The sequence below is a fragment of the Trichosurus vulpecula genome, chromosome 3 (assembly GCF_011100635.1).
Source record: "Trichosurus vulpecula isolate mTriVul1 chromosome 3, mTriVul1.pri, whole genome shotgun sequence".
Classification (NCBI taxonomy): Eukaryota; Metazoa; Chordata; class Mammalia; order Diprotodontia; family Phalangeridae; genus Trichosurus; species Trichosurus vulpecula.
The window spans coordinates 407056316-407069796 of record NC_050575.1 but is presented as its reverse complement, the minus strand read 5'-3'; the positions used below and the strand labels follow the sequence as shown (position 1 = coordinate 407069796).

Here is a 13481-nt window from a genome sequence, read left to right as displayed (position 1 = left end):
GGTCGTCCTCCTGAGCTTCAGTCCTTTGCCCTTTGCAAGGAGTGAGGGAATGAATGCCTGGTGTATGTCTTGTCTTTGGTTCAGACTTTACTGCGCCCTCATATCCCAGCACCCCCCCCCTCCACTTAGTCCAGAATCCCTCCGGGGCACCCCTTTCTCTGGGAAGTCTTTGATGCCTCTGGGGATCTGTGCCCTCCCCTTGCTGAGAGGGTCACGTGTCTGTTCTCCAGCTTTGTCTCTAAAGAGATATTGCGGCCCCCCGCCCCTCCCCATCCCCGGAGAGAAATGACTGTTTCTTCTCCCCTCCGCCCATGACTGTTTCCTTCTACCCCCGCAGCCAGCACCATACCCCCTCCCTTCTGCTCCCCAACCCGAAGTGGGGCTTCCTCGTCTCTAAGCAGGGCAGACCCACAGCGTGGCCCTTCATTCTCATGGTTCTGCTTTCCTCCCCAGCTCTGCCTTCTGTGGCCTCTGCGCTGCTCCAGTAGGTGGGAGCCTTGAGGAAGAGGGAATGGCTCCTGTGCTGACAGCCAGGCCTGAACAGGTGAGTGCCACCTACTGCTTTCCTGAAATACTGTCTCAGGCCAATGGATGCGTTTCTAACCCTAGAAATTGTGGGCATCAGGGAATCAAATATTTAGAATCAAATGACACCGGAGACACCAGTTTATCCCCTACACACACACACACACACATACACACACACCCTTGCATTTACTTTTTTAAAAAAAATTGAGTTCCAAATTCTTTCCCTCTCTCCAATACTTCCAGTGCTATAACACTAAAAATTGTGGGCATCCGAGAATCATAAATTTGATGCTAAATGATATCATAGAGATCTTTTACTTATCTTCACCCCACAAAATTGCATTTTTTACAATGTTCATTTTAAAATTTTTAGTAATAAATCCTTTCCTTTCCTTCATCTCTTCCCCCACCTATTGAAAAGGAAAGCATATAAGCTATATGCAAAGTTCATCAGTTCTCTCTTCATTTTTTCTCATGAGTTCTTTGGAATTTTCATAGAACATTGTATTGATCAGAGTTTTGAAGTTTTTCCACATTTAATAATTTTTGCAATTTTGCTGTTACTGTTTACACTGTTCTGGTTCTGTTCACTTGTCTTTGTCTCAGTTCATATTTGTTTTAAGAAATTTTTCTGAGCCAACTCCATCATCATATCTTAGTTTGCAGTAGTATTCCATCACAACCATATACTGTTTAACTGATGGGCATCCATTCAGTTCCTAATTCTTACCACAGCAAAAAAAAAAGAAAAAGAAAAAGTTTCTATAAAATATTTTTGTACAATTTGATCCTTTCCCTTTTTCTTTGATCTCTTGGAATACAGACCTAGTAGTGGTATTGCCAGATAAAAGGGTACGCACAGTTTTGTAGTCCTTTGGTCATGCTTCCAAACTGTTCTCCAGAGTGATTTGTTTAATCAGTTTCACACCTCTACCAACACTGCATCAGTGTCCCCATTTTTTAACATCTCTTCCAGTATTTATCATTTACCTTTTCTGTCATGTTAGCCAATCTAATAAGTTTGAAGTGGTAGCTCTGAGTTGTTTCAATTTGCATTTCTCTAATTATTAGTGATTTAGAGTGTTTTTTGTATGACTAGTGATAACTCATTTTTTTCTTCTGAAAAGTGCCTGTTTATATCCTTTGACCATTTTTCAGTTTGGAAATGATGCTTATTTTTATAAATATGGCTCCATTCTTATACTATTTGAGAAAGTTGCTGTAAAAGCTTTTTTCTGTTTTTCCTGATTGCCATCTAATTTTGACTGCATTAGCTTAGTTTTTGTAAAAACTTTTAAACTTTACTTTCTGTGATCCTCTGTATCTCTTGTTTGGTCATAATTTCTTCCATGACAGATAAATCTGAGAGGTAAATTTTTCCATGCTCCCCTTAGTGATATTACCCTTTGTGTCTAAATCATGTACTCATTTTTACCTTATCTTGGTATACAATGTGAGATGTTTGTCTATGTCTAGTTCCTGCCACACTGCTTTGTAGTTTTTCCAGCAGTTTTTGTCAAACAGTAAGTTCTTAGCCCAGTAGCTTGCATATTTGGGTTTATCAAACAGAGTTACTATGATTTTACTTACGTACATTACTTCTGTCTATATTGTACCTAATCTATTCCTTTGATCCTCTCTTCTATTTCTCATCTAGTACCAAATTGTTTTGATGATTACCACTTTATTTGAGATCTGGATGGCTAGGTCACCTTCCTGAACATTTAAAAAAATTGATTTTCTTGTTGTTCTTGAACTTTTGTTTTTCCTGATATCATTTACCTTTTTTTTTTTTAATAAATTTGATTGGTATGGTACTGAATTAATAAACTAATTTAGGTAGAATTGTTATTTTTATTATATTCGCTCTGCTTACTCATGAGCAATTAATATTTCTCCAGATTTTTAGATCTGGTTTTTTTTTTTTAAGTTTTTTTTAAGTAATTATGTACCCAAGTGTGTAAGAGCAGGTAGATTCCCAAGTATTTTTTACTGTCTCTGGTTATTTTAAATGGAATTTCTCTTTCTGTCTCTTGCTGCTGGGTTTGTTAGTAATATATAGGAATGCTGATGTGGGCTTATTTTATATTCTCCAACTTGGGTAAAATTCTTCGTTGTTTCAACTAGTTTTTTAGTTGATTCTCTAGGGTTCTCATCATCTACAAAGAGTGATGGTTTTTTTTCCTTGTTGCCTATTGTTATTCCTTCAGTTTCTTTCTTTCTTTTTGTTTTTTTTTTGTCTCTTTAATATAGTTAGCATTTCCAGTACAATATTGAGTAAAAGTTGATAGTGACCATCCTTGCATCACCCCAGATGTTCAAGGGAAGACTTTTAGTTTATCTTCATTATAGATAATGTTTGCTCCTGGTTTTAGTTATCATTTTAGTTTCCGAAAAGCTACATTTATTCTTATGTTTGCTATTGTTTTTAATAGGAATTTGTTGATATAAATGTGATTTTTTTGTTACTAACATTGTCAGTTATGCTTATAGTTTTCATAATATTGAACCAGCCCTGCATTCCTGGTATAAAATTTAAGCATGACTGTAATGTATGATCTTTATGCTGTGTTACTGTAAGGTCCTGCTAATATCTTTAAAAAAAATTTTTTTCCATGTTCATTAGAAAAATAGATTTGTTGCTTTCTTTTTTTGTTTTGATCTCTTTTTGATTTCCTTTTTTTAAAAATAAAACTAACTCGCAAAAAAAAAATAAAAAAAATAAAACGAACCCTTGGTTTATAATATTTTTTTACATTTTTACATTAAACTAGCTCTTGATTTTATTTATTAGTTCACTGGCTTTTCTACTTTCAATTTTATTAGTCTCTCCTTTGATTTTTGGGATTTGTTTTGATGTTTAATTGCTTTAATTTATATGTAAATTATTATATATATAAATAAATAAAATATATATATAAATTATATCAATTAAATCATTCATTTTTCTATTTTTTTTAAAGTTAAATGCTCAATTTACTGATTTATTCTTTCTTTTGTTGGTGTAAGAGTTTAGAGATATAAATTTTTCTAGAAATACTACTTTGGCTGCATCTCACAAATTTTAGTATGTTATTAGTTATTATTATCTTTAATGAAATTACTTATTGTTTCTATGATTAGTTCTTTGACCCCCACATTCTTTAGGATTAGTTTTCAATTAAGTTTTTATTTATGCTTCAAAGGCCCTTTATTGAATGTGATTTTCTTTGCATTATGATCTGAAAAGGATATGTTTAATATTTCTGGTTTTCTGTATTTGCCCTAATGTATCGTGAATTTGTGTCAGTGTCATGTACAGCTGATAAAAAGGTATATTCCTTTCTGTTCCCATTTACTTATCTTCAGAGGTCTATCATAGCTAACTTTTCTAAAATTCTATTCATCTTTTATTTATTTTGCTGTTAGATTTATCTAGTTCTGAGAAAGGGAAGTTGAGGTTTCCCACTAACATAGTTTTACTTCCTGTTTTTTCCTGTAACTTACTTAATTTTTCCTTTAAAAAATTTGAATGCTATGCCATTTGGTGCATATATGTCTGGTATTGATATCACTTCATTGTTTATGGTACCTTTCAGCAAGATGTCGATCATGACTGTTTTTGCTTTTTCTTTGCTTGGGATCATGATTGCTACCCCTGCTTTATTTACTTCAGCTGAAGCATAATTGATTCTGCTCCAGCCCGTTATTTTAACTCTATGTATCTTTCTGTACTAGGTGTGTTTCTTGTAAACAGCACATTGTTTGACTCTGTTTTCTAATCCATTCTGCTTTCCGCTTCAATTTTATAGGTGAATTGATTCTATTCACATTCAGTTATAATGACTGTGTTTTTCCTTTCATCCTATTCTGTTTTTCTTTCTCTCTTTTTTTATGCTGTCCCTCCTGAAAATCTTTTTTGCTTACTACTGCCACCCTTATTACTGTATTTCACTGCATAATTGTTGCAGATATTGTCAAATTTTTTTTTTTTTTGCAAAAAAACAAAAAGTGGGGTGAGGCCATTCTGTGGAGCTTTTTAAAACAAATTTTGCCACTATTACTTAAAAATCATTTATAACTAAACTGTATCGCTGGCAGACAAACTGTACAGTTTAGTTAGTGCAGGAAGATACAGGTCTTACCATATTACGTGACTTACTCATGGCAGCTTTGCCTGCATGCCCACTCCTCTTGGGCCTATGGCTCTTCACTGGGTTGACTGACAATACCATTAGTACTGCAGTGCTGTAAACCAACACTACAAGTCGGCTTTTGGAAATATATTGACAATATGTTCTGGCTGAAAATTCTAGGCTCACAATGCCTGAGAGATAAATACTTATCCATATGCTACTGGTGGATACACTGCTGCTCTGTTTACCTTTTAAGCAGCATGAGGAACAGAATTATACCATGTGACAATTATGCAATGAAAGTTTATAAACCAGTCATCCGTTTCTTCATCCTTCATCGTTTTCTCATATGCTCTTCCCCTGTAACTTACACAGTGGGCAAAATAGATTTCTGTACCCCACAGAGTTTGTTTATATTCTTTCCTGTTTGAACCAGATAAGAGTAAGGTTTAAACAATGCCCACCCTCTCTCCCATTTTCCCTCCACTGTAAGAGTTCTTCCTTTTGCCCCATTTTCATGTGAGATAATTTTCTCCATTTTTCCACGTTCTTCCCCTATTTCTCAGTATATCTCTCTTTCTCACGCCTCCATATTTTTTTAAGATCATCCCAAAATTATCCACTCACAGCCTTGCCTTCTGTTTACTTAGACCCTTCCTAACTGCTCTACCATAATAAGCACAAAGTTCTTAGGAGTTACATTTATCATTGTCCCATGATAATGTAAACAGTTTAACTTAAGTCCCTTAAGATTTCTTCATGTGTACCTTTTTATGTTTCTCTTGAGACTTGTGTCAATGTCAGATTTTCTATTCATCTCTGGTCTTTTCATTAGGAATGCTCGAATGTCTTCTATTTAATTAAATATCCCTCATTTCCTGTGAAGAATTATACTCAGGTAATCCAGGTTGTAATACCAGCCCTTTTCCTTTCTGGAATGTCATGTTCCAAGCCCTCTGCTAAATCCTGTGTAATCTTGATTTTAGCTTCATAGTATTTAAATGGTCTCTTTCTGGCTCCTTACAGTATTCTCTCTTTGACCTGGGAGCTCTGAAAGTTTTCATTTTGGCATCTTTTTCAGGAGGTGATTGGTAGATTCTTTCCATTTCTACTTTGTCCTCTTATTCTAAGATATCTGGTCACTTTTTCTTGAAATATAATGTCTAGGCTCTTATTTTTTTAATTAATTTATTTTTAGTTTTCAACATTCACTTCAGCAAGATTTGGACTTCCAAATTTTCTCCCCATCTCTCCCCTGCACCCACCCCAAGATGATGTGCATTCTGATTATCCCTTCCCCAATCTGCCCTCCCTTCTATCACCCCTCCTCTTCTCATCCCCTCCCACTTCTACTTTCCTATAGGGCCTCATTGCCTGTATATCTAATTTCCCAGTTGCATGTAAAAACAACTTCCAACATTCACTTCTAAAACTTTGAATTTCAAATTCTCTCCCTTCCTTCCTCCCCACCCACCCCCATTGAGAAGAAAAGCAATTGATATAGATTAGACATGTATAGGCATGCAAAACACCTCCATAAATGTCATGTTGTGAATGACTAAATATATTTCCCTCCATCCTATCCTGTGCCTATTTATTCTATTCTCTCTTTGACTCTGTCCCTCCTCAAAAGTGTTTGCTTCTGATTACCCCTCCCCCAAATCTGTCCTCACTTCTATCTTCCTCCCCTCTCTTATCCCCTTACCCCCTACTTTCCTGTAGGATAAGATAGATTTCATACCCAATTGTAGGCTCTATTTTTGACTGTGACTTTCAGGTAGTACAATAATTTTTAAATTCTCTCTCCTCAATCTATTTTCCAGGTCACTTGTTTATCCTGACATGATGTTTCACATTTTCTCCCATTCTTTTTTCAGTCTTTTAACTTTGTATTATTATTTCTTAATGTCTTATGGAGTCATTTGCTTTCTTTGACCAATTCTAATTTTTAATCACGTATTTTCTTCACTTTGGTTTTGTGCCTCTTTTACTACTTAGCCAATTCTGATTTTTAAAGAATTTGTTCTTCATTTTTTTCTTCTTCTTTTCCTAAGCTGTTTATTCTCTTTTCATAATTTTCTTTAAATGCTCTCAATCATTTTCCCAATTTTTCCTCTACCATTCTTACTTGATTAAAACTTTTTTTTTTGCTCTTTAATTCTTTATCATTTTTAGGGATTCTTGTTGGGCTTGTTCCAAGATTAAGATTTTTCCCCTGTTGCTTTCACAGCCTTGTCTGTGGTTCTCTATGTTTTTGGTGATTCCAAAGTAGCATGATCTGCCAAGGGGTGTGGTCAGTGCTCTCCTGGGCAGCATTCTGGTCCTTACCTAGGAAAGGGCCCTACTCCCTTTGATGAAATTAAATTGACTCTTTATCACTTTATAATTGATTCTGTTCTATAATTGGTATTATTCTATATTACTGCCTCATTTTGTATGATTGCTCGAGTCTCTTTTCTTTGTCTCTTTGCCTATGAGCTAAGTTTAGAAGTTCATTTCTCATTCTTCTGTTCTTGCTTCAAGGAAATCCTTGACAGATGCAGATGCATACCAGGGAGTCTAGTCCACTGACTTTAACTTTGCAGGTAGGCTCAAACAGTGAACATTTCTTAGTCTCAGAAATCTAGCTTTAACTTTGAGTTAGTTAAAAGTTATAATGGGAAAAACTGTTATGTACCATACCTTCAGCTGCTAGGAAAATATGGAGACGTCTAGTGTTATCTTTTACACAGCAGGCTGCCTCTAGGAGATATATTGCCTGTCTTTGTCCTTGTACAATTAAGGAAGGTCCTATCTCCTTCCCAGGAGCCAGGGAGTCTTCTTTTCCTGTGATATTAATAAAAACCCAAAAGACAGAGTTTCTGGGTAATTAACAATTAATTTATTAATTAGGCTAGCTGACAGTCAATGAATTGATGATTAGTGGTTTCAGTAGCCAAGAAGGACAAAACCATGGAGATCACCGAATGCTTAAATACCTTAAATACCTGGAAAGGGGGTTGCCCCTGACAGGTAAAAATCAACTTTGATTATTGAACAGTTAATGAGGGGGTAGACTTTCAAAGGAGGAGGTGGGTGGGCTACAAGCCTTCAGCTCCTGCTGAGAACTTGGTTTGATCATGAGATTCAGCTGCCTCCAGCATTCTGGATAAAAGAATTCCTCTACCCAGACCATTCTGGTTGGTTTTCTCTTTCATGAGCTGGTTTGTCCTAAACTCTAATGGAGGAAGGCATAAGCTTAATGCTTTAGGGCTAGAAATCATCTAGATTAGATTCAGTTTACATGCTAAACAGAAGTCAGGTCTTCTAGTTGGGTGGGGTCCTGCCCAAGATTGATAAGCATGTTCCCTGAGGATTTGGGCTATCTTATTTGTCAGTCATCCTTCAGAGACTGACTGGCCTACAGAGTCTGGTCCCTGAATGATGAACTAAAGAGAAAAATCCTTAATCCTAATTTAATAATTGGCTACTAATATAATAGAAAAATAATTGCCCTCCCCTGGTTCACTGTCAATGGCCTCAGGATGCAGATAGGTCCCATAAATCAATCAAGCATTCTTTTAAGAAGGAGAGGGGTGGATGCTAGCCCCATGTAAGTATTAACCTGTTCTTCTTAATGTAACCAGTCATATCATCCTCACTCCCATTGTGCTGCCAACCCTATAACCAATTGTATTATTTTCTTCACCTACCCAGTTCTGTTCTTTATTCTATGCTTATAGAAAGGGGCTGTGCCTCCTCCTCTGGGTCACTGACTTAACTGAAGTAGCAGCTTGTAGTCCTCAGCCCCACACCCAGCATGAAGAGAACAGTCCCATGTAATCTCTTTCTGGCTGTCCAATCACCTTACTGTCTCTGGACAAAGAGGGCTCCCTGAACAGCTATTGCTGTTGCCTCTGCCAGCCCCTCCAAGGACCAGAGCTGGTGTTTCTGCCATGTCCACTGTAAGCCAGCCCCAACCTGTGGTACACACTGTTCTTTCTGACCCCCAAGTTGTCTTGGGATACAAAAATGTCTCATCCTGACCTTTTCTTGGTTATTTCACTTCTGAATTTGATTTGTTGCATTATTTTAAGTTTTTTTGGAGGGGAATATTGGGAAAGTTTGAAAAGGTCCTTTTCCCTCTTTTTTTTTTTTTGGTGTCTGGGATATAGACCTAGCTGTGGTATGATTGTGTCAAAGGGTATGAACAATTCTATAGCAGTTTGGGCACAGTTCCAAATTGCTCTCCTGAATGGTCGGATCACTTCACAACTCCACCAACAATGCATTAGCGTCCCAGTTTTCCCTCATCTGCTCCAGCATGCATCATGGTCCCTTCACTCTACCATTTTGGCTCCATCGCACAGTTTATATATGTTTTATATTTGGATTACTGTATGTGTGAACATTGTTTTTACCAGAAATGTAGACTCCTGGGGGGCAGGGAATATTTTATTTTCCTTTATGATCTCAGTGTTTGGAATAGTGCCTTGCACATTTTAGATACTTAATAAATGCATGTTAATTACTGAAGAGCAAGTTAGGCTCAGGCAGTGGCATTGATTGAGTGGTAAGTCAGAGCCAGGAGTCGCACAGAGTGAAAGTGCCAAGATTTCCTCACAGGTGTATAAATCTCATCTTGTATAAACCTGTCCATGACTTTGACACCAAAATCAAACTCTCCATTACCCAACACAGCCCATATCTATATCGATAACAATATAGATACAGATATGGGCTGTGTTGGGTAATCTATATATACACACACACATACACATGTGTATATATTTTTATTTTTCCCCCAATTACATGTTAAAACAATTTTTAAAAAAGTTTTGGGTTCCAAATTCTATTCCTCCTTCTCCCCCTTCCTGAGTAATCAATCACGGTTCCATATAGTCATTTTATACAAGAATACTCAAATAAAAGAAAATGAAAGAAAGAAAGTGAAAAATAGCATGCTTCAGTCTGTATTCAAACAATATCAGTTCTTTCTCTGGAGTTTGATAGTATGCTTCATCATTAGTCCTTTGGGATTGTCTTGGATCATTGTATTGCTTAGAATGGCTAAGTGATTTGTAGTTCTTCATTGTATAGTATTGCTGTACTTATGTACAATGTTTTCCTGATCTTGTTCACTTCATTTTGTATCAGTTCATGTAAATCTTTCCAGATTTTTCTGAAATCATCCAGCTTGTGATTTCTTATAGCACAATAATATTCCATTAGAATTATATACCACAGCTTATTTTGCCATTCCCCAATTGATGGGCATCCCTTTGATTTCTAATTCTTAGCCATCACAAAAAGAGCTGTTATAAATATTTTTGTACAAAAAGGTCCTTTTTCTCTTTTTTTTTTTTTTGGTGTCTTTGGGATACAGACCTACCAGTGGTATGGTTGGGTCGAAGGGTATGAACAGTTTTATAGCACTTTGGGCATAGTGCCAAATTGCTCTCCAAAATGGTTGGATCAGTTCACAACTCCACCAACAGTGCATTAGTGTCCCAGTTTTCCCACATCTCCTCCAGCATGCGTCATTTTCCCTTTTTGTCATCTAAGCTGATTGGATAGGTGTGAGGTGGTACCTCAGGGTTGTTTTAATTTGCATTTTCTAATCAATAGTGATTTAGAGCATTTTTTCATATGATGATAGATAGCTTTTATTTTTTTGTCTGAAAACCATCTGTTTATATCCTTTGATCATTTATCAGTTGGGGAATGACTTGTATTATAGATTTGGTTAAATTCCCTGTACATTTGAGAAAGAGGCCTTTATCAGAGATGCTTGTAAAATGTTTTTTCAGTCTTCTGCTTTCCTTATAATTTTGGTTGCACTGGTTTTGTTTGTGCAAAAAATGTTTAAATTTTATATAATCAAAATTATCTATTTTGTATTTTGTAATACTCCCTATATTTTCTTTGGACCTAACTTCTTCCCTTATCCATAAATCTGACAGATAAACTACTCCATGTCCTCTTAATTTGCTTATGTTATCATCCTTTATGTGTAAATCATGATATGCTTCATGTGTGTCTAGTGTCCTCTTCACCCAGCTTTTACATGTTCATTTGTTCACTCATCCAAGGCTACTCTATGGTCAATACTAATCTTGCTATTGTGGGGGATGCATTGGAAGTAGAGTAATAGCATCAAATATCTATATCCTTCTTGAAGATATAAAAACATTTTCCTTGAAAAAGCTGATAAATGTTAACATATCCATTTTACAGATAAGGAAACTGAGGTTTAGGGAGAGGAATCAACCTTGCAAGGATCACCCTGAGTGTTTTAGAGCCAAGAATCCAAAAGGCTGACACATAACTTGAACTTCCCCCCCCCCCCCCCCAGTTTCTTGCCTTCTACTCCCAAGACCAGAGGACACCAAGACTGCTGGTTGAATTGGTATGTCAGTACTACAGGGAGGTCAAGATTAAGTTTCTAGGTGAATCCTCAGAGGCATTAAGCAGTCAGAGAAGGAAGGATGTGGAAAATATTGTAGTAATCTTTAACTTTTTCCTTTGTATCACTTGATTCTCCTTTGGCTGGTTTCAGTGTTAATTTGTGAGAAAAATCAAATTTTACTCTTCATTTTGTGGTTAAAGTCTCCCAGTCTTTACTCAGAGTACATACAATTTCATTGACGTAGAGATTCCTTTGTCATGTCTTTGGGATCTGATCACAAAAAATTGTATCTAGTATTTATAGCAAAAAATGAAGAAGACTCAAGTGCAGTTAGCCAGTTTTTACAAGTTATTACTAATATATTTTTTAAATTGCCCTCAAGGAGAGAGGTGGACAGAGGGTACTTCTTAGCTGTGATATTGCACTCTCTTATAACATAAAGATCTTGACAAGCAGTTTCAATAATTGGGGTCCAGTACATACTTCTCCAGATTCTATCATTATACTTGTAATCTTTAGCATCATTTATTCAGTTTGGGGTCCCTTGGGTCTATAGACTTGCATCCTTTACACTTTTATGCTTTCAAGAATATTTGTGTTTGTAAGTTTGAGGATTTTAGCTTGCAAATCATTGTTTTTTTCCATAGGTATTCATAGAATCATTGTTGAGAGTCATCATTTTGTCAGGCTTTGCATAAGTGTGTAATTCTCTGCTTTTAAGTTATTATAAAATCTTTGAAACAAAAGAGCAAGAAAAAAAGCTTTTCTTAGAGTGACAGCCATATGCCAAGTGGTAAGAGTAAATTGAGGCATTGCAAGCGTTGTCCTAAGTCCAAAGCAGGTTATGTCTAAAGTGATATAGACAGAGGTTACTTGGGAAACACAGGCACTGCTCTAGGCCATAGCTATTTTGGGACCCGAGTCTGAATTTTTCATCATTAATTGGATAGTATGTAACAGACAATATTGATTAAGAGAGTAGTCTGTGACCATATCAATAACAAAACAAAATCACATGACTATATCAGTGGGAGCAGAAAAAACTTGACAAAATAAAACATTCCTATTAAAAAAAAAAAAAACACTGGAAAGCATAGGAATAAATGGAGCCTTTTTAAAAATAAGTAGTATCTATCTAAAACCCAGAGCAAGCATTATCTGTAATGAGGATAAACTTGAATCCGTCCCAGTAAGGGGTGAAGCAAGGATGGCTATTATCACCACTATTTCACTAGAATTGCTGGCTATAGCAGTAAAAGTAGAAAAAAGTTGAAAGAATAAAAATAAGTAATGAGGAAATAAAACTATTACTTTTTGCAGATGATGTGATGGTAAACTTAGAGGACCTTAGAGAATCAACTAAAAAAAAAAACTAGCTGAAACAATGAAGAACTTCAGCAGAGCTACAGTTTATAAAATAAACCCACATAAATCATGAGCATTTCTACGTGCTACCAACAAAACCCAGTAGAAAGAGATAAAATGAGAAATTTAAAATAACTGCAGACAATATAGAATATTTGGGAGTCTACTTGCCAAGATAAAACCAAGGAATATATCAACATAATGATAAAACTGTTTTTAAATAAAGAGATCTAAACATTTGGAGAAATCGCTCATGGGTAGGCCCAGTCAATACAATAAAAATTGTAAATCTACCTAAGTTAATTTACTTATTCAGTGCCATACCAGTTCAACTACCAAAGATGTATTTTATGGAGCTAGAAAAAATTACAGAATTCATGTGGAAGAACAAAAGGTGAAGAATATCGAGGGAATCATTGGAAAAGCAATATGAAAGAAGGTGGCCTAGCAATACCAGTTTTGAAAGTATATCCTAGAGTGGTAATCATCAAAGTAATCTGATACTAGCCAAGAAACAGTATGTTGGATCAGTGGAATAGATTAAGTAAACAATACATAGTAGTAAATGACCATAGTATCTAATATTTGATAAACCTGAAGATCCAAGCTTTTGGGGTAAGAACTCCCCATTTGAAAAAAACTGCTAGAAAAACTAGAAAGCAATTTGAAAGAAATAAGGCATATACCAACATCTCACAGAACATAGCAATATAAAATCAAAATGAGTAAATAATTTAGACATAAATGGTGATAATTAAATTAGAAGAGCATGGGAAAATGGGCCTGTCAGATCTCATGATATGGGAAGAATTTATGACCAAACAAGAGATAGAATCATGGGAAGTGAAATGAATGATTTTAATTGGGTAATCAAAAAGCTTTTGCACAAACAAAACTAATGCAGCCAAAAATGGAAAGAAAACCAGAAATGGAAAAATTTATAACAAATTTCTCTGATAAAGGTCTCATTTCTCAACTATATAGGGAACCAAGTTAAACTTCTAAACATAAGAGCCATTCTCCTGTTGATAAATGGTCAAAGGATAGGAACAGGTAGTTTTCAGGAGAAATCAAAGCTATCAGTA

The 13481-nt window shown here is 35.7% G+C and overlaps 2 protein-coding genes across 2 annotated transcripts in view; one reads left to right on the top strand and one right to left on the bottom strand.

Annotated features, from left to right (window-relative positions):
• The window catches only part of LOC118844120 (zinc finger protein 420-like), a 444485-nt gene that overhangs the window by 215724 nt on the left and 215280 nt on the right, over positions 1 to 13481 (bottom strand). The gene's annotated exons all lie outside the window — the stretch shown is intronic.
• Positions 1 to 13481, top strand: part of LOC118844122 (zinc finger protein 90 homolog) — a 29013-nt gene that overhangs the window by 502 nt on the left and 15030 nt on the right. The window contains exon 2 of the mRNA XM_036751958.1: positions 454 to 544. The gene's annotated coding sequence lies outside the window, so the exon portion shown is untranslated. The remainder of the gene's footprint in view (positions 1 to 453; positions 545 to 13481) is intronic.